This window comes from Pygocentrus nattereri, chromosome 18 (assembly GCF_015220715.1).
Source record: "Pygocentrus nattereri isolate fPygNat1 chromosome 18, fPygNat1.pri, whole genome shotgun sequence".
NCBI lineage: Eukaryota > Metazoa > Chordata > Actinopteri > Characiformes > Serrasalmidae > Pygocentrus > Pygocentrus nattereri.
In genome coordinates this window covers 17,840,060-17,859,043 of record NC_051228.1, presented here as the reverse complement: position 1 = coordinate 17,859,043, position 18,984 = coordinate 17,840,060, and the positions used below count along the sequence as shown (strand labels likewise).

Here is an 18,984-nt window from a genome sequence, read left to right as displayed (position 1 = left end):
TCTAGCTAAGAAAGTGAGCTCAACAGAAATGATCTATCAAGGCAAATCATTTCAATTTGTTCATCCAAAAGATCAGTTCACAAAAGAATGAATTGCTTGCAAATGAAACATCACTCATTAATCGCAAGTGCTAGTACTAGCGTGCCAAATGGAGCACACAGTTCATTTGGCTAGCAGGTTACATAACACTGATTAGCAGCAGGCCATCTTTTTCTGACAGAGAAAGACTCAGCCTGTCCTTTCTTTATGGATTCTCCAAAGTCTCCAAGCACAGCAGAGCACGTACTCTGACCTTCATAAACACTCTAAAAATAAAGTGTGCATGTGCAACAGTGGCAGGGTTGGTGGGTGTTGCTATGCTAGGCACCACAAAACAATAACTTCGCTACGCTAAAGGACAGCAGGCGAAACTCAGCGCCTGAAAGTAAAGGGGACTATGGGGGATCTATGTCTTAAATGAACAGTTCAGCCATAAAAGCTAATGTTGCTAACAGTTCATGAAAGTGAATGCCCACCAATTATATCATGCTAATTGCTTCTTCTTACTTTCCATTTGCTGTTAGCCATGTCAGCATAATGTTTAGATTTATACATGGAATTTTCTTGGTGGTAAAAAATTTTTTTCCTAGGAACTATTTTGCCTCACAATGCCCTGCATGTATCCCTCCACCATGAAGAGAGTTTTTGGCCAAAACCTTTTCAGAACTATCATAAAACAGTGTCTGTCATCAGGCAGTGTGTTCACAACCTTTCTGCATGGTAGCTTTTAGAGGTGGACGTCTGGTTCCCATCACCATCACTGTGAACAATTATGATTCAGTAAGTTTCTCTAGAACAGAGCGTTTCACACCAAACCGCTCTGAATTACTGTTTATACCATAACCATTAATTCTGCAGTAATTCTGAAAGATGTGTAGAATCCCTGTTTAAAGCATATTCGCTTGAGCTATTTGTTTAAATGTAGGTCAACTTTGCTTATGCAAACTGTAGGCTGTATAAATAAAGATCTCCTTTAATGTTTGGTTCAGTTAAAGTAGAAAGAGACAGAAGGAGAACACTTCTTCCCCCCCCCCGAGTCCTCAAATGGGTCAGGAAAAAAGTCAGATGGTGTGCAATAGCCTCAAATCTCTTATGTAACCAAACTCAGGGAGGAAAAAACGAAGCGTTCCACGTCAGAGCTCAGCCGAGGCCTCAGGCCAGTCATACTGAGAGTGATGGTTAAAGAGGGGAAAAACAAGACAAGCAGAGGATGAGAAAAACCAATAAGGCAAAATATGAAACAAATGCAGAGCAGCGTTATCCATCATTACTACAAACATGAGTCATTTAACACATATGATTAAATCTTAAGGGACAGTTTAGCTAAAAATCACATTTACATTCCTCCTCACTTCTCCTTACTCCAAATATTTTCTTCATTAGTCTTACACTGGAGCTACAAGCCTAATGTAGCTAACAAGCTAGCCTAAGCTTATGTACATTAGTTATCGTCATGTTAACTGCAGGAATAAATCAACATACACTCGCCTCAAACTGTGCAGAGTTGTTCAGCATCTCTAATAGACATGATGATGTGGTTTATGACAATGTATGACTCACTTATCTAAAAACATGGACAAGTACATTAGCATAGCTAAAACACTAGCAGCCACCCTGAATTCTATCTATGGTTTTTCCACAGCTCCATACAGCCAGTTTATTAACTGTCCAAAACCACCGGTGAACCTACATTTGTCTTCTGAGTTTTATGTGGAATGTTGATGTTGGGAAAACAGTGGAAAATCTGAAATAAGGTTTCGTCGGGCACTATTTTGCCTCACTACGCCCTGCATGTATCCCTCCACCACGAATGGCTTTTAAGGTCTCAAAACCATCATAAAACAATGTCTCAGACATCAGGCAGTGAATTCATAACCATTTCATGTAATAACTTTCTGTGAGGGAGTTTTCAGAGGTGAATGTCTAGTTGCTATTGCCACCACTGTGAACAATTCTGACTTGGTTTCTCTAGATCTGTGTTTTCTCTAGAAGAATGAATCTTTACATGTGAACCATTTAATTTATTCTGATAAAAAAAAAAAAATTAAAAAAATAAAATAATTCCTCTTTAAACAAGCAGTAAGGCTAGCTGAAAGCCTATATAAAAAGGGAGTCTGCTTGTGTAAGTGGTTGTGAAGCTCCTTCCTCACTGAGGGCCACCCAGACCCTTTTTTTGGGAATTTTTCCCCCCTCAAATACCACAAAGGATATGAGGCTGAGATTCCATTATGCAGCCGAAGCAGAACCACACGAGGGGGTCTCACATTTCAAACGGCTGCGGAAGGCCTGGCATGAGCCTCCACAGGAGCTGGAAAAACATAACAACAACAAAAAAAAAAAAAAGCAAGCTCCCAAGAAACGAGGGACCAAAATAGTCCGGAAAAAGGAGCAGAAAGGTTGTCCGCCTGTCTGAAGAACAAAAGACAGGACAGAACTTTCTCAAAACATACCAACAGACTGAGCCACGTCCAAGGGATGTCCTGAGGACCGAGAGCTAATTGGTGCATATATGTCTGGCTTGCTAATTACAGAGCAGATATTTGATGTGCTCTGCAAACTGCTGAGCACAACAAAAATAAAATGTATCCATTCTCCTCTTCCTTATCCCAAATGTAATTAATCAGCCAAGATGTGTTCGGTGTCTGATGTGCTTCTTCTGTTTTAGCACTAGAGCTACAAAGCTAATGTAGCTAAGAAGTAATGGAATCGAATATGAGCACTAATATTTAACCGCATGGAGTTGTTCAGTAACTCTAATAGATGGTGTGCATTGATGTCACATCCTCCCTCAGTTGGACTGAGCAGCAAAACATTCTGCACCCTGGCTGCATTAATTAGAGGAAACGGCAAAACTGAAGAAAACAAGCGAATATCTGTTTAAATTAGAGACAATTGGACTCAACGGCGATCCATCCAAATTCTCAAACATCCAGTGGTCTACGGACATTAAGTTGTGGTCAGGCATCAGGTTTCCTGACAATTATGTGTACCTGATTTTGATGCTGAGGAAATACACAAAGCCTGAAGGCATATAAAAGCTTTGACGCATGGTCTTACTTCAAGGTGGGATTTATTGGTGAAATTAACACCACCACCACCACCAGTGGACATTCTGGTTGTATATGCACAGGTTTGTACAAATATTTTAATTTATTACAACTTTTATTTGGAAAATTGTATGCTAGCTAACCCTAGCTAGTTCATAGCTAACACTGCCACTCAGTAACGTTTTATTCCTGTGCACATAAAACACAGAGGATGAATGAGCACCCCCTGTTGACGGGATTTGCTTCTCTTTTCTTCAGCTTTTAACAGCTCAGTAATTTTCGCTAAATCTGTTTGTACAGTCAATTGCACAACTGGTTGCATCTGCTCTTTTCCATTGCAGATGGCATTCCCACTGAACGCTAACGCTATCATTCAGTTAGTCTGATGTTTTTATGTTTTCGCTGGCATTCCCACTTAAGCTTTCACTCAGTCCTTCTGCCACCCAGTGGGTGTGATCGCAATGACTCCCACCAACTGCGATATAACGTGAAGACCCTCTATATATTTTGTGTTTTCTGACACTGTGTGATGCAACGTTATCTATAAACACGGAATAAAATAAGTTGGGACGTTGTGTAAAACAAATGAAAACAGAATACGATGATTTGCATATCCTTTTCAATGGATTCTATATGATACAGTGGTTTACCAATGGGGGGGATGGTGAAATCCTAATTCGTGGCCAAAGCATTGCTTTAAGGTATTAGTCAGGTTCCTCCAGCCACTTTCAATCACTTTATTTATCACAGGAAAGTAAAGGAGCAGAACAGGAGTTGAAAAATGTGAGGAATTCCAGAAAGCCAGAGCAGGGTGTGCATGTTCTGATGCTGGTTTACAGAAAGACAGAACTCTAAGATAGTAAGAAAAGTCAATAGCAAGAAACACTGTGGTCAGGAAGTAATCTGTCAATGTTTACAAACAATACTTTTCATACACTTCTTTTTACTTACTTTTAGTATTATATTATTGCTACTAATTGTTTTCTTTTATTATTTCTATTATTTCTGAAGTTTAAATCCAAAATGCTGTAAGTCCATTTGTAACAAGTTTGGATATAATGAGTTTCTGAGAAGAATAACAGCCGACATACGCTTATGATCATAATGCAGCGCCGATATTTCTTGTATGTGTAACTCTTCCAACAATACATATTGTGCAAAAAAAAATAATGAAATATTGAAAGTGGTTACTAGTATGGCCTTTTATACTTTTCATATGTATAATGCAGCTAAAATGTAATGTGCAACAAAGTTGCTACTACTACTACTACTACTACTACTACTACTACTACTACTACTACTACTACTACTACTACTACTACTACTAAGTAACCATTTTTTTTTAAATAATGGTTAAAACAAGTGTTTATCAAAATGAGCCTGTTACCATGTTTACTCAGTTAACAGGCACAGGCCACAGCGAGGTTAGCCAAAGGGATCAGAGTGGGCAGCTGCAGCCGATCTCTGAAGGACTCACTTTATTTGGATTTGTCCAGAAAGTCTGTGAGAGCTTTAGTGAAATGTGATAAGGTCAGAACTATCAGACAATATTATCTATTTTTCCAGGCTTTGAAAAGCGGCTGTCTGAGTGGTAGAATGTGATACGACCCCCTTGAAACCCCCTGAAACATCCCAAACCCTCAGCTAGAACCAATCACATTATAACAGATGGTATAATATTTTGAGATAATTTATCATGAGATATTCATAATTGTTGATCATTACTAAAGACAGTGGTTATATTATGAACCCTAAATTATTATGGTGGTGTTTTATATAAAGTAACATATTTATGTAAAATTATATAAGAAAAAGCATTAGATAAATCGACGAGCAAGTATTAATAAACAAAATCAGTAAAAATCCACATTGAGCTTTTAATTTGCAATTTCGATGCTATAAACAGCCAACTAACTCGTAGCCAACTATATTTAAAGGAATACTTGAGCGAATAGTCAAATTGCCAGTTTTCCACTCACCTGAGATGTAGTTGAGCAGCCAAATGATATTTCATGTGCAAAATTTGCTTCTTTAGTTTTGGAACTACAAGGTGAATGTACCTAACAAACACTACAAGTCAATAGTCACCCAAATCTTGTCTAAAAAAAATCCCCAAAAACTTCTCTCAAATCACATTCATGTCTTCATTAATGTGGCACAGACTTGTCGATGTGCTTTAGTAAATGTCTTGGCTGCTCAACTACACCTAGGGCAAGAGGAAAATAGTGGAAATAATTCACTGAGCCATTCCTTTAAAAAAAAAAAAAAAAACCCACAACTCCCAGCATTTCAAAGACGGTACAAATGATTCTAAACAGAGTAACAGAGTTTAATCCAGTAATGATGGAAATGTATAAAGGAAAAGCATCAACTAATTTGTAAATGGGGGCTGAGTACATGGCCTCTAATGCAGACTCAGGCTCACTGCAGCCGCTGTCCGGGTCATCGGAAGTTCTGGGGTGAATAACGGAGGGAAATGGACCTGACTGGGGCAGAAAGAACAGGAAGAGTGAGAGAGAGAGAGCCAAAAACTCTTAACCAATGTCCCTGCGGATCCAGAAATAGCACAGTTGGAGACAGACGAGAGCGGCGAGTCAGAACAGGGACGATGCCCAGAGAACACAGACTCTCAGGAGAACAAACAAAAACCGCTCAGATTAACGGAACAGCTCAAACAAACACGGCTAACAAACAGTTCGTTAGCTTGACCCACTCGATCTGACTGGCCGAAAAAGGGTCTCACTTTGTTTGGATAGTACACAACTAAAAAAAGAAGTTCCTCAAGGATTCTTTAGTAAAGACAAGAATTTATATAGAACCATGAACACCCAAAGAACAGCTTGCATACTGAGAATTTTTTTTCCATGGTGAAATGGTTCTTCAGAATGCATATATAGTTTTATACAGCACCAAAAATGGTTCCGCTATTGCTGAGATGTGAAATTTGTAACAACAGAAGAACTCTTTTTGCTGTTATATAGAACCATTTTCAAAAAGATTCTATATAGAACATTTCACCATGCAAAGAACCCTTTGAGCATGCAACTTGTTCTGAGTTTTCATGGTTCTTTGTACAAACATTCATCTGACATATCTTAGATGAAAGGCTTTCCATGTTGCCCACCTCTACACCTATTGTTAAACACTGAAACTAGGGCTACGGTTTGGAGTAGGAGTAGAGCCAGGATAAAGAAAGAGTTCAAGAAAATGAAGACGAATTTAGTAGATGTTTAGTACTTAAAATTAAGGACATTCAAAGTATTTAAAAAGTGTTCTGTTTTATCTTTGTTACATAATTTGAGCTGGAACCAGTTTCCTGATGGCAGAAACTATGGAATATAAGTGACGCGCGATGCTGGGTTTTCTGTCGACTCCTTGAGTCGGTGATAAATGGATACAGCACAGACTGAACTATCCTGGAATATGTTACTTAAAAGTCTTACATGCTTCAAATGTTGTCGTATTTAATCCCAGTATGGGAAAACCGATATGCAGCACAGATAGCTTGATGCTAACACAACAAGAAAGCGTACCGGGATGCTAGTGGAAATGAGCATTATCAGTGCTGTGGTCATTTCTTTGAGGTTAAGGTTTCTAACACTGCTGTGTTATGATATGTTCATTATCATATGGTGCTTTTTTAAAAAGCTGAGGAACGTCCACAATGCAAGGTGGCTGAAAGCTCTTGGCCTCATTCAGCAGTCTTTGTTTGCTTGCTAATATGACCTACACGTCCTGGTGGAAGTTCAGTGCAATTATTAGCGTTTAGTTTGTTTATTCATTTAAAACCAAGTTATTTAGTGAAAATTTGTGTATTTAATTACATATCATGTTTCTATTGTCTTGGAAAAGCAATAAGGCCGTGTGCTACAGGAATTTTATAGTGGATAAGAGGCCTTTTAGCAGCACAATGCTAATTCAGGCTAGCTATTCCCTTCACTTTTTAGTCTATTCCTTGCTAACAAAAAAAAAGACATATTCTCTTATGCAACATCTCCAGAGCACAATGCCAGCATCAGTGTTTTGATTTGAATCAGCTGATGGAGCGCAAATCTGAAAGAAGAATAAAGAGCCATTAACCTAATAAGGCCTAATCTAATTCTGATAAAAGAACGCGATAGGTTTTAGATGGTGGTTTCCTGCTCCAGGCTTTTAACAGGGAGATAAACAATCTGAACCAGCACATTAAATTATTTATGTCTATGTTTCTGTCTGCATGTGAAGCTGCAGTTCATTATGGCCTTCAGTCCTGCTACGCTTTCCAAAAACATTCAGAACATGTCCTTAGAAAACCACACATGTTTACTTAATCCTCCCATAATACTGCATAACAAGATACAGCTTTCATTTCTGGAGTCAAATTGACCCAAGCTACAAAATTCAGCTAACGTTCACAGGATTTCCAACTAAAACAACAACATCCTATTAAAATAAATTAAAAAAAAAACCACAATGATAAAAGCACAGAGTTTACTAAATTAAGCATTACACTTTATGGAGTCAAAATAGATTATTTACAGCCACTTAAGTGATATCTGTTTGCTACTAAACTCAACTTAAAAGCTGCTTTGAGTGGTGCAACCCAATTTTCCTCACTTTGATGTTGTGCATAAACACTGATAACTACAGTTTAGTTTGTGATGCAAACTGAACTACAGTAACAGCTTGCATTGAATTGTTTCTGCGAGGTTACAACAGGAATATTTCAGCTTGGAGTGCTTTTTGAATGAGGCACAGCCAATCAGAACAGAGCTCATTTACAGATCCAGCTTAAAGGGGATTTCCACCAACGTTTTAAATTTCTACATAATTAAATGTTTGAGATGTGAACATAGTCGTTCAGAGTGGTTTGGTGTGACATGCTTTTTTTCTAGAGAGTCAGATTTGTTCACAGTGGTGGTGATGGGAACCAGATGTCCACCACTAAAAGCTCCCTCTCAGAAACCTATTACATGAACTGGTTATTAATACGCTGCCTGATGTGAGACACTGATTTGCAATAGTTTTCAAGTAAGGATTTGGCCTAAAACAAAATATTAAAAGCCATTTGTGGTGGAGGGGTACATGAAGGTTGTTTTGAGGCAAAAGAGGAGAATAAAAGAAAATTATTCTATATAATTATATAAAGACTTGGAAGACATGGCAGGCTCACGGGCCATTTTGTATAGTAAATATACAGTCAATCTTTTAAAGAAAGACATGTAAAACAAAGTAATGAAGTAAAGAAATCTGAGCTGGCAAGTTTCTCTTCATCTAATAATTTCACGTCAAACCACTTTGAATGACTATTTCTGATTTTGAAAAATTGGTGGAATTCCCCTTTTAGAGCTACAAAATTAGCTTGTTTAATTACAAGAGATAAAAGATGATTTATGACTGTATTCAGGACGTAAACACTCTAACCAGGTACACCAGCAGTGACTGTCATTAAATCTTAACAAATGCAAAGATCTTCTATTACACAATTAGTTTTATAGGAAAGCCATTCAAATATGTTTTCTGTACATCAGCTCAAGCAAGCTTATGTGTATGATGGGCCATTTTAATGTTCCTTCTACAAGGCAAAACTTTCATGCCCGTTACAGTAAAGCAATAATAATAATAACTGTTATTTTTACCCCTGTCACACAGCAGAGTTACAGCTGTCCACAACTCTCTGACACACACGTACGTCACAGAGCTAAAAACAACAGCAGACATCCAGAAGCCTGAATTCTGCCCATACTTTAGTCCATGTTCATAGATTACAGCGGGTCACACATTGTTAGAAATGAAGGTTCTGTGCAGGTACATTTTTCATTCATCAAGGTATAAACAATGTAAAGTTACTTCAAGGTACAACAGTTGTTTTAAGATCCAGTTGTGAACATTAAATAAGTTTTTCCAAGTGAAAAGTACGTATTTGTACCTTTTCATAATCTAATGTTTTAAAACAGAACAATAAAATAAAAAGCCTGGAGACGAGACGGGGTGTGTGGAGTCAATTTCAATAAATTATGGTACAATTATGTTCCCTGACTAAAGGTACTGAGACCATTAGTCACTTAAGGGTTCCACCCTAGTGACAACAGTAATAATACAAAAGTGTACAGTCAGAAACCACATAATCAAATCTATTAAAGATACTGAACATCTCCACATGGCTTGAGGCAGTTAACACCATGCTGGTGGGGTATAAGCAGAGGTGGACGAAGCACAAAAATCATGTACTTGAGTTAAAGTAGAGAGACCCAAGGTAAAATATTACTCCAGTAAAAGTAGAAGTCCTTACTCTAGACCTCAACTTGAGTAAAAGTACAGAAGTATTTGGCTTCAAATGTACTTAAGTATCAAAAGTAAAAGTACTAAAAGATTAATTATGACTAATGTCCTGTTATCATTTTTGTAACAAGACTCGCTTCATGAACTCATTTTAGGTGAAAATCCTCCAGTGTCTCTCTTGGTAAACCAGTCTTTTAATAGAACATCATTAATTAGTGACGCTGACGTCTATTAAAACGATCATAAGCACAAAACACTGAAGGCAAACAGTTTCCAACATGGAGAACCATGTAAAACTCAGGCTTTAAACTCAGGATCACAAATAAGTTTTCCTTTACTGTGTTGATCTGTAGGTCTCTGCTCATAAACAAACTAACCCAAACTAATTTACTATAACATGAAAGTGTTTGTATGAATTCAGAAAAAAAGAAACGTGCCAGTCAAACTGCATATGTGTACATATTTCTATACTGTGGTCTATTTACACAAAGTCTGGTTAGTTCATCATTTAGGGACGTATGTGCTCCCAAATTTTTACGCTGCTGCACTGACGTTGAACCGTGTGCTGCACTGGGTCGGTATGACCAACAGGTCAAAACAAGCTCAGAACAAAGTGACCGCTGTGTCCTGATTGGTGCTCTGGCTTTGCACTTCTTTTGTTTTGACGTTACGTTTTTATAAACACAGAGACCAAAAGGAACGGCAGATTTCTCAAAATGTAGTGGAGGAAAAAGTCAGATATTTGACTTTGAAATGTAGTGGAGTGAAAGTAAAAAGTCGCCCAAAATGAAAATACTAGAGTAAAGTACAGATACACGAAAAACCTACGAAGTACATTTACTTAGTTACTGTCCACCACTGGGTATAAGCAGAAAACTTGTATAGAGGAGAATTCCAACTCTAAAATATTTTCCAGGGTTCTCAACGCTAAAGGGTGCTCTCATGGAGCATTTGACTAAAATGTGGTTTATAAATGCTTTAACATTTTTAATATAAAATACATTAACTTCCTGAACACAGAACAGCGCAAATCATTTAAAACACTGCTGTTATATATATTCTTTAAGCTTTTAAACTCGAATTATAGGAGTTTAAAATGGCACCTTATGTACATTCATGACGTCTGTGTGTGTGAACAGCCAATTAGCCAGGAAACAAGGAATCAAGTGGGTTTTTTTGTGAAATACATCCTTCTACTTTCTAAAAAAGTTCGGGGCAAGTAATTAGAAACTATTTTAATTTTTCGATTTTAGCCATTGAGCTCCATTTACTCCCATTCATTGAGGACTCACTTGTCGGCGCCCTGTGCTGTTTTGCAGTCATGTTTCTGATATAATGGAGGAAATAGGAAGTGGCCAGAGTCCTCATAAACCAGCTCTGGTATAAGCTTCCATTGCTTGTTAGCTACATTAGCCTTGCTGCCCCAGTGCTAAACTAAAGAAGCTAAACTTCAGACACCAAACTACATTCAAAATAAAAGTGAAAAACTGGCTAATTTAGTTTTGTTGTTGAACTATCACTTTAAGATCCAGTGTTTTGAGAAAGCGCTGAAATGATCTATAAAAAAAAAGTCCCACTATTAGTGCATATAGAGACTTACTACACTGTGCAAGACAGCAGCCAAAATGTGCTGGAGAAACAAAGCAGTCAGACAGTTGGCATAACAACAGAAGCTCAGAACCATCGTCATGGAGACTGGAGCATCTGAGTGGCAATGCAGGGGAGATCAAACAACACAGGCTGTGTTAAAAAGCCACAACAAAACTAAAATGCAAAATGTAAAATATCAATAACTCCAACAAATAAAAGGTTAAATGAAACTTAATTTTTCAAAAGGATTACTATTTACTCATTGTGATTTGTATGTATTCCTCATTTTGCCAGTTTTTGCTTTAAATGTTTTCTAATTGCAGGTAGAATTCTTTTTCTGAAATTTGCTTCTGGCTCTTGGCAGACATTATAAATGAATAGACAGTCTCTAGTTGAAATATGAATGGGAAAGCTAGTAACTCTAAACATGGCATCTGTTTCAGGAGAAAATCCTGCCCTTCAATAAAATGAACCAATCAGCTTGCTGCTTATGCCGTGAGTGGGGAAAGCTCCCCTTATTGTGGAGATCTATGTGAGCACAGTAGACAGAACAACCCAAAAACCATGCATTTTTGTGCGTTATGGAGCCAAATGCTCCAAGCTACGTATGAGGCTTTTGTCCAATTTTAGCAGTGATTTCAAATCTGTTTTCAAATGGTAACTTGACCCTTAATTTTGAGTATTTTGGTCTAGAACGACTAGTCTGGTGTTATACAGCTACAAATAACTGCCCGGCGGTGTGGGAAAGATGGCAGCAGAGTTTTGGCATTTTTTTTTTTTTTAAAGGGGTAAGTCTTAGAAGAGAGTGTTCACCCTCATTATTGGTCAACTGATTAGGATTGTGCCCCAAACATGGTGGAGCGCTTCAAACTGAGCGTGTAACTGCCAGAGAGGACTAAGACGACATGTCCAACATTATAAGCACTGTTCATCATATTTGTTAAGATCATCCTTTATTAGTCCTACAGCAGGGAAGTTCACAGTATTACATCAGCAGAGTAATAGAAACGGGAAACAGTATAAACATTATAAATAATAAAAGTTAAAGTTAAAGTAATAAATGCTCAGGTTACTGTGTCTCCCTGTTTAAAATATTTAATTTGGAAACTGACATATCAGGTAAATTCAGCTGTTGAAGGAAGCTGTAGCACCTTTCGGGTTTGCAGATGCTAGCGCTAACTAGCCTAGCAGTGTCCACTATTATTTTATTTGTAAGAAAATTAACTCTGTACTCCTCGTTTAGGCGTCTAACTCAGTCTCAGCCTTACTGCAACACTGGAAAATGAAAGGGCCGCATTCATACTTTTGTTCTTGCGTTTTATTTTTGGTCCACTAATCACATTTGTGCATGATTATGTGCCAAAAACATTTTTAATGTCCATTTTCCAAATTCTCTCAGCCCTCACAATTGAACAGTTAGACTGTTACTGCTGCTTTAAGATTGATGTATGTAAATAAGCTTTGTTCTGATTCGTTGTGCCTGGTCAAAAAGCAGTCTGGGGCTGAAACACTCTTTGACTCCAGCGTGAATGGGGCTAAGCTGCTGTAGGCTGAATAGAAATGGATACATGTTAATGCGCTGGATATTGTGACATCACAAAATGAACTGATTCAAAATGGGCAGTTTTTGCAACTTAGTTTCCATTGGAGAGTGAAAGGTCTCACGATTTAACAAGAAAAAAATGTTCATAAACACTGCAGTCATTTTTCCTTGATATAGACCCTTTAAAACTAAGATATGCCTTTGTATACGAGACTCCACAGGAGGTAGATACGTAGGCATATGCACTCCTAAATGATATAGGTCTAACATCACAAGCTTAAAACAAATGTTAAAAAAAACTTTATCCGTGTAATGTTGGGCCATTTCTGTTGGTCCATTCATTATGAAAATGTTCATACAACGCAACAAACAGCTTGCTTTTTTTTTTTTTTTTTAAATGCTGTAAAAAAAAAAAAAAAAAAAAAAAATTATTGGCAGACTGAGTTATTGGCTCATCTTCTGTCCATTTTATTTTTGTTATAACCTTGTCCTACCTGGGAAAAAAAAACACAAATATAAATTTTACATAAATGAAATGCTTTTCTAATCTTACAAATAATGTAAAGAGTCTAAAATTAAAGTTTATGAAATATAATAAAATGTGTCTCCAGTGTTGAGGTTCATGTTGACTCACACGGTCCACACTAAATACGCTGAACTGAATCTCCCCATCACCGTTTCGTCAGCACGTGCTCATGGCGCCATCTGGTGATCATTTATTATCCATCATGTCTGAAACAGGGACTCATTGTCCACTCCGATTCTGCAGAGACTCCCTTGGCACTCCATAAATATTTCTTTAAGTTAAATATTTTATTCTGCCCTATAAAAGCAAAACAGCAGCAACTCTGGCAGGTGTGCACCTGAGAACAGCTTTAAAGAGCCCAGATCACAGAAAACATTTTGATGAAATGTTAACATTGTTAAAGTTTCCTCTCACTGCTCAGTCCATACAATCCATAAATGGATATTATCCTGCAAAAGCAGCTCGTTTTGAATTGTGATGTCACAAAAACCAAATCACATTCACATATATTATCTGCTTCCACCTACAGCAATTTATGCTGTGTTTACATACATGCAGTAGTCAGACAGTGGGAAACTGGATATCCCATCGTTTTTAAATGGAGCCGCAACAGACAAATTACTTTCTCAACTCTTGCTGTTGAACACAGCATTGGCATGAACCAGGTAGTAATTGTTTTGGGAGCCGCTGTTGGATTACAGATGAACAAAAATCTACACTGATGGAGCTCTCCTCTGATTTATGATAATGATGTTCACTCATTCCTCCTCCTGCTACATTAATAATTATAATATTTAAAATGTACAAAAGTATAAATAAACATTATAAATACAACTAACAAGAACATAGAAGTAACATTCCAGCATGAACACCATAAAAACCTAGTTAAAAGCAAAAATAAAGAAATATAATGTGGTTGCCATGCCAACAATTCCATGACTTCATGCCGCTGGACACTGCTGTGCAGAATTTCACCTAAAATGAGGTGCAGTTCTTTTTTCCCCCAACACAAACATGTGAACGTACAGCAACGAAAGCTACAGCCTGTACATTATTTTGACTGAGGCACAATACAGGGTAGCCAATCAGACCAGATGATGATTGGGGGAGTGGTGGTGGTGGCGGGGGGGGGGGGGGGTCCCGATGCCAATATTAAGGGTTGTTCTGTTACTTTATTACTTTTCATGTGAAGTTTGTCACATGAGGGTCTGAGTGTAGGGAGCAGAAAAAAAATGAGAAAGGAATCTGACACACAGCAATAAAATACTTCAAAGTACTTAATGTTTCAAACCAATTTCACAGTCGATTTGCTGTGTTCACACTGGGTTTACAGCTGTAAACGATTTCATCTGTTATAAATGACTGCTGTGATACACAACAGCTGTTTAGCATGCTAACAGCTACAGAGAGCAACAACAAAAAACAAAGGCAAAGCTTAAAGCCAAAGCAATAATTTACACACGCCTCAAAACATGTTTTGCATTACAAAGGTTGCATGGTTAGCTGATAAGCTCACTGAGGCTAACCCAGTCAAGGGTGAGTGCCTTCCTCCTTTTGAGTCTTGGATCCTCTCAGCGTTTCTTCTTTACAGGCCCAGATCATCAAGTTATCAGTCCATGGGGGCTCAAATGTTTCATGGGCCCTTAGCTGGCTTTTTTTGGTGGTCAGTGATCCATCTATGACATCACTGCACATCACCAGGCCTATGCAGCACCACAAAGGCTGCATAATTACAGTATTGAGCACACATCACTGCTGTAAGTGCAATAGAGACAAAACAATGACAAGATTACACACAGTAACCAGAACACAGTATAACACAAACCCAACAACCAAACGCAGCACTTCCTTATGAAGCATGCGTCCACTATTCTTTACAAGCACAACATTTAGCTGAATGAAGATGTTAAAAGTTAAAAATGCACAGCTAAAACGTACATAAAGATGAAAGAAACAGCAAACTTAAAACAAGCACAAACACTTTTTTTCTTTAGTTTAGGCGGCTGACATTTTATATTTGGCTTTGGAAATGAGCATCCTCTGCTCTGTTGTATTTGTAGGACAAAGATTAATCATTTTTATACTGAAACTGCAATTTAAGAGTGCGATTTTAAAACTGCAAGCTACTGTTTTTTAAATTACAGCCTGCACTATCAAACATGTCCTCTGTGGGGAAACTGAACCTAATAACACAGAGCTTGTGTACTGCCTCTAGATAAGTTCAGGGGTCGGCAACCTGTGGCTCCAGAGCTGCATTAGATTTGTAGGAAAAAAATAATTATTCTTTTCAGTAAAATAAATCTCTGCTGATCGTTCAAACATATAGTATAACAACAAACCTTTAACCCTGAAAATAATGTGTGCAGACTGCTGGTCATCATCTCCATAATTTGGAGATGAATGGACTTGCACTATATTTCCAAAAGTATTCATTCACTCACCCATCCAAATCCTTGATTTCAGGTGTTCCAAATCACTTCCATGGCCACAGGTGTATAAAACCAAGCATCTAGGCCTGCAGACTGCTTATACAAACATTTGTGAAAGAATGGGTTGCTCTCAGGAGCTCAGTGAATTCCAACATGGTACCGTGACAGGATGTCACCTGTGCAACAAGTCCAGTTATGAAATTTCCTCGCTACTAAATATTCCACAGTCAACTGTCAGTGGCATTATAACAAAGTGGAAGTGATTGGGAACGACAGCAACTTGATGAAATGACAGAGTGGCGTCAGTGGATGCTGAGGCACATAGTGCGCAGATGTCACCAACTTTCTGCAGAGTCAATCGCTACAGACCTCCAAACTTCATATGGCCTTCAGATTAGCTCAAGAACAGCGTACAGAGCTTCATGCAATGGGTTTCCATGGCCGAGCTGCTGCATCCAAGCCTTACATCACTAAGCACAATGCATTGAATTGAAAGCGTTGAATGCAGTAGTGTAAAGCACCACCACTGGACTCTAGAGCAGTGGGAACATGTTCTCTGGAGTGACAAAATCATGCTTCTCCATTTGGCAATCTGATGGATGAGTCTGGGTTGTGTAAAGTTTGGTGGAGGTATGATTATGGTGTGCAGTTGTTTTTCAGGAATTGGGCTCGGCCCCTTAGTTCCAGTGAAAGGAACTCTTAATGCTTCAGGAGACTAAAGAGATTTTGGACAATTTCATTCTCCCAACTTTGTGGGAACAGTTTGAGGACGGCCCCTTCCTGTTCCAACATGACTGCGCACCAGTGCACAAAGCAATGTCCATAAAGACATGGATGAGTGAGTTTGGTGTTGAAGAACTTGACTGGCCTGCACAGAGTCCTGACCTCAACCTGACAGAACACCTTTGGGATGAATTAGAGGGGAGACTGCGAGTCAGGCCTTCACATCCAACACCAGTGTCTGACCTCACAAACGTGCTTCTGGAAGGATGGTCAAAAATTCCCATAAACACACTCCTAAACCTTGTGGAAAGCCTTCCCAGAAGAGTGGAAGCTGTTATAGCTGCAAAGGGTGGGTTAACATGATATTAAACCCTATGGATTAAGAATGGGATGTCACGCAAGTTCATATGTGTGAAGGCAGACGAGTGAATACTTTAGGAAATAGCGTATTTGCATTTAAAAGCAATCCAGCTTTTAAAACCATGATGATCTCCCCAACAGTTCAGGCACCAAATTCACAAAAAAGTGTATTAGGAAAGAAAAAAAATCTTAAGAAAAGAAAAAAAAAAGAAAAAGAAAAAAAAAAAACTCATACATGTATTCTTCCAAAAAAATTAAGAAAAGAAAACGAGAAATCTTATCTAATTTTCCTAAGAATAACAGCTCCTCTGAGTGGATTAAACTAAATAACAGAAATAACAGGGTTTTTTTTTTTAAATAAAAGGAGGAAAAAAAAAAAGGTAGAAGTTGGTAGAAAAAAAATAAACAAATAACAAACATACAGAACATGTAAAACAAGGAAAAGAGATAAAAAAAAACAATTATTATATTTGTACCCTCAGAGCATTAATTGAGCTTTAGCTATTTGTTATACCTGCCATATGCCAAATTTATTTGTGCATGTGCGCGTGTGTGAGACCAGGAACATTCAGGTAGAGGCACCACAGGTAGGTCTAAAAGCCGATGGAAGTTAAGGTGGCTGTAGAACGCTGTTAAGTGTTGACCATGTTTTTTTGTATTCGTGAGATTCGTATTCGTAAATGGTTATAAAGTTTTTATTCTGTACTATGTGATGTAAATGTGTAATACCCTTGTCTTTCCGTTTGTGTAAAGTTGTTTTTGGTGGCAAGAAGATCAGGGTTGTGCCATATGGCTGAGTGTTTGGAGAGTGAAATTATAGTGTCAGTGATCTTGTGCAGTTTCCACCAAGCTGTCAGTGTTGATGGCATCATTGGATTTTTGAAGCAGGAGTGGTGTTTGAGTGCTGTACTAATGAATGGTAAGTCTGAGAGTTGTATTTCATTACTTAAAGACTGTTCTGCTGCTCTCCATAATTCATCTGTTTGATTAGGTTTTATCCATTTTATTATGTGTTGTAATTGATTTGCTAGGAAATATTGTTGGAAATTGGGGCTTCGAGGCCCCCCTGAGTTCTATGCTTCTGTAATGTAACTAATTTGATCCTGGGTGGCTTATTTTTCCTGTAAAATTTGGAGATAAGAGTCGAAGGTTTTGAACCAGGTAGAGTGAGGCTGAATTGAAATCATTGAGAAAAAAAATAGTTTACTTTTGGTAATACGATCATTTTGATTGTAGATATTCTGCCAATAAGGGATAGTGGAAAGTTCATCTAGCATTTGAGGTCATTGTTTATAGTTGAGAGTAACGGGTTAAAATGGAGTTTAGGCAACTCTGACAGCTCGGAGGAAATTTTTCATGCCCAGTTATGTGACGTATTGAGTGTTCAAGGGGATAGAAAGAAATTGTGCTGCTGTATCTGATAAGTTCATGTTGATTGGTAGTACAGTAGATTTAGTCCAGTTAATAGAGTAATTGGAGATTTGGGAGTATTTTTCAATAAATTTGTATGGTTTGAGGAATTGATGTGTGGGGATTCTGCAAAAACAGTAGTAGGTCATCTGCATATAAACTGATTTTGTGTTCTACAGTTTGGGTTCCTTTTATGTTTGCGTTGTGTCGTATAGCTGCCGCCAATGGTTCTATAAAAATTGAGAATAGGAGGGGTGAGAGGGGGCATCCTTGCCTAGTACCTCTGTGCAGTGTGAAATTTGGTTATATTAGTCCATTAGTATTAACTGTGGCCTTGGGTGCAGTGTAAAGAATTTTTATCCAGTTAATAAATGATCCTCCGAACCCTATTTTGTGCAAAGTGGTAAACAGGAATTTCCAGTTCATTTTATCAAAATCGATTTTCTCTGCATCTAATGCGACTATTGTGGTTTCTGATTCGTGAATCGATGTGTGATGTATCGATGGTTAAGTAGTCAGTCATCGCATGTTAGTGGTTGAATGTCTTCCTTTGATGAAGCCGGTCCGATTGTGATGTATAAGTGATGGGATAACGGTTTCTAATCTAGTCGCCAAGGTCTTGCTTATAATTTTTATGTCTGTGTTAATGAGTGATAGTGGATGGTATCTGGAGGGTAGGGTGGGGTCTTTGTTAGGTTTGAGATGAAGTGAAATAACAGTTAATACATATTTAAAATGCATTCCGTGTCATTTCTGGTAAAGTGTAAAATGCAACGTAGCATATTTAGGAAAACGATTAAGAAAATCTTAAGAGAATCATAAATTAGTTCCATAAGTGAATATCTAAGAACTTTGTTCTTAAATGCAATTCTCAAAAAAAAAAAAAAAAAAAAAAAAAAAAAAAAAAAAAACACCTCACTCATTCTTGTGAACTTCTTAGTGTTTGTCTTAAGAACCTTTGCAGGTTTTTTTCTTCAGAAAGTGTTCGTGCATCTGACCCCAAGCCTTTTAATAAGGAATGAAAGAGAACCAGACCACAAATGTCTATAAATCCAC

At 37.8% G+C, this 18,984-nt stretch overlaps 1 protein-coding gene across 3 annotated transcripts in view; it reads right to left on the bottom strand.

The window, feature by feature from the left end:
* The window catches only part of tacc1 (transforming, acidic coiled-coil containing protein 1), a 75,026-nt gene that overhangs the window by 39,330 nt on the left and 16,712 nt on the right, over positions 1-18,984 (bottom strand). The gene's annotated exons all lie outside the window — the stretch shown is intronic.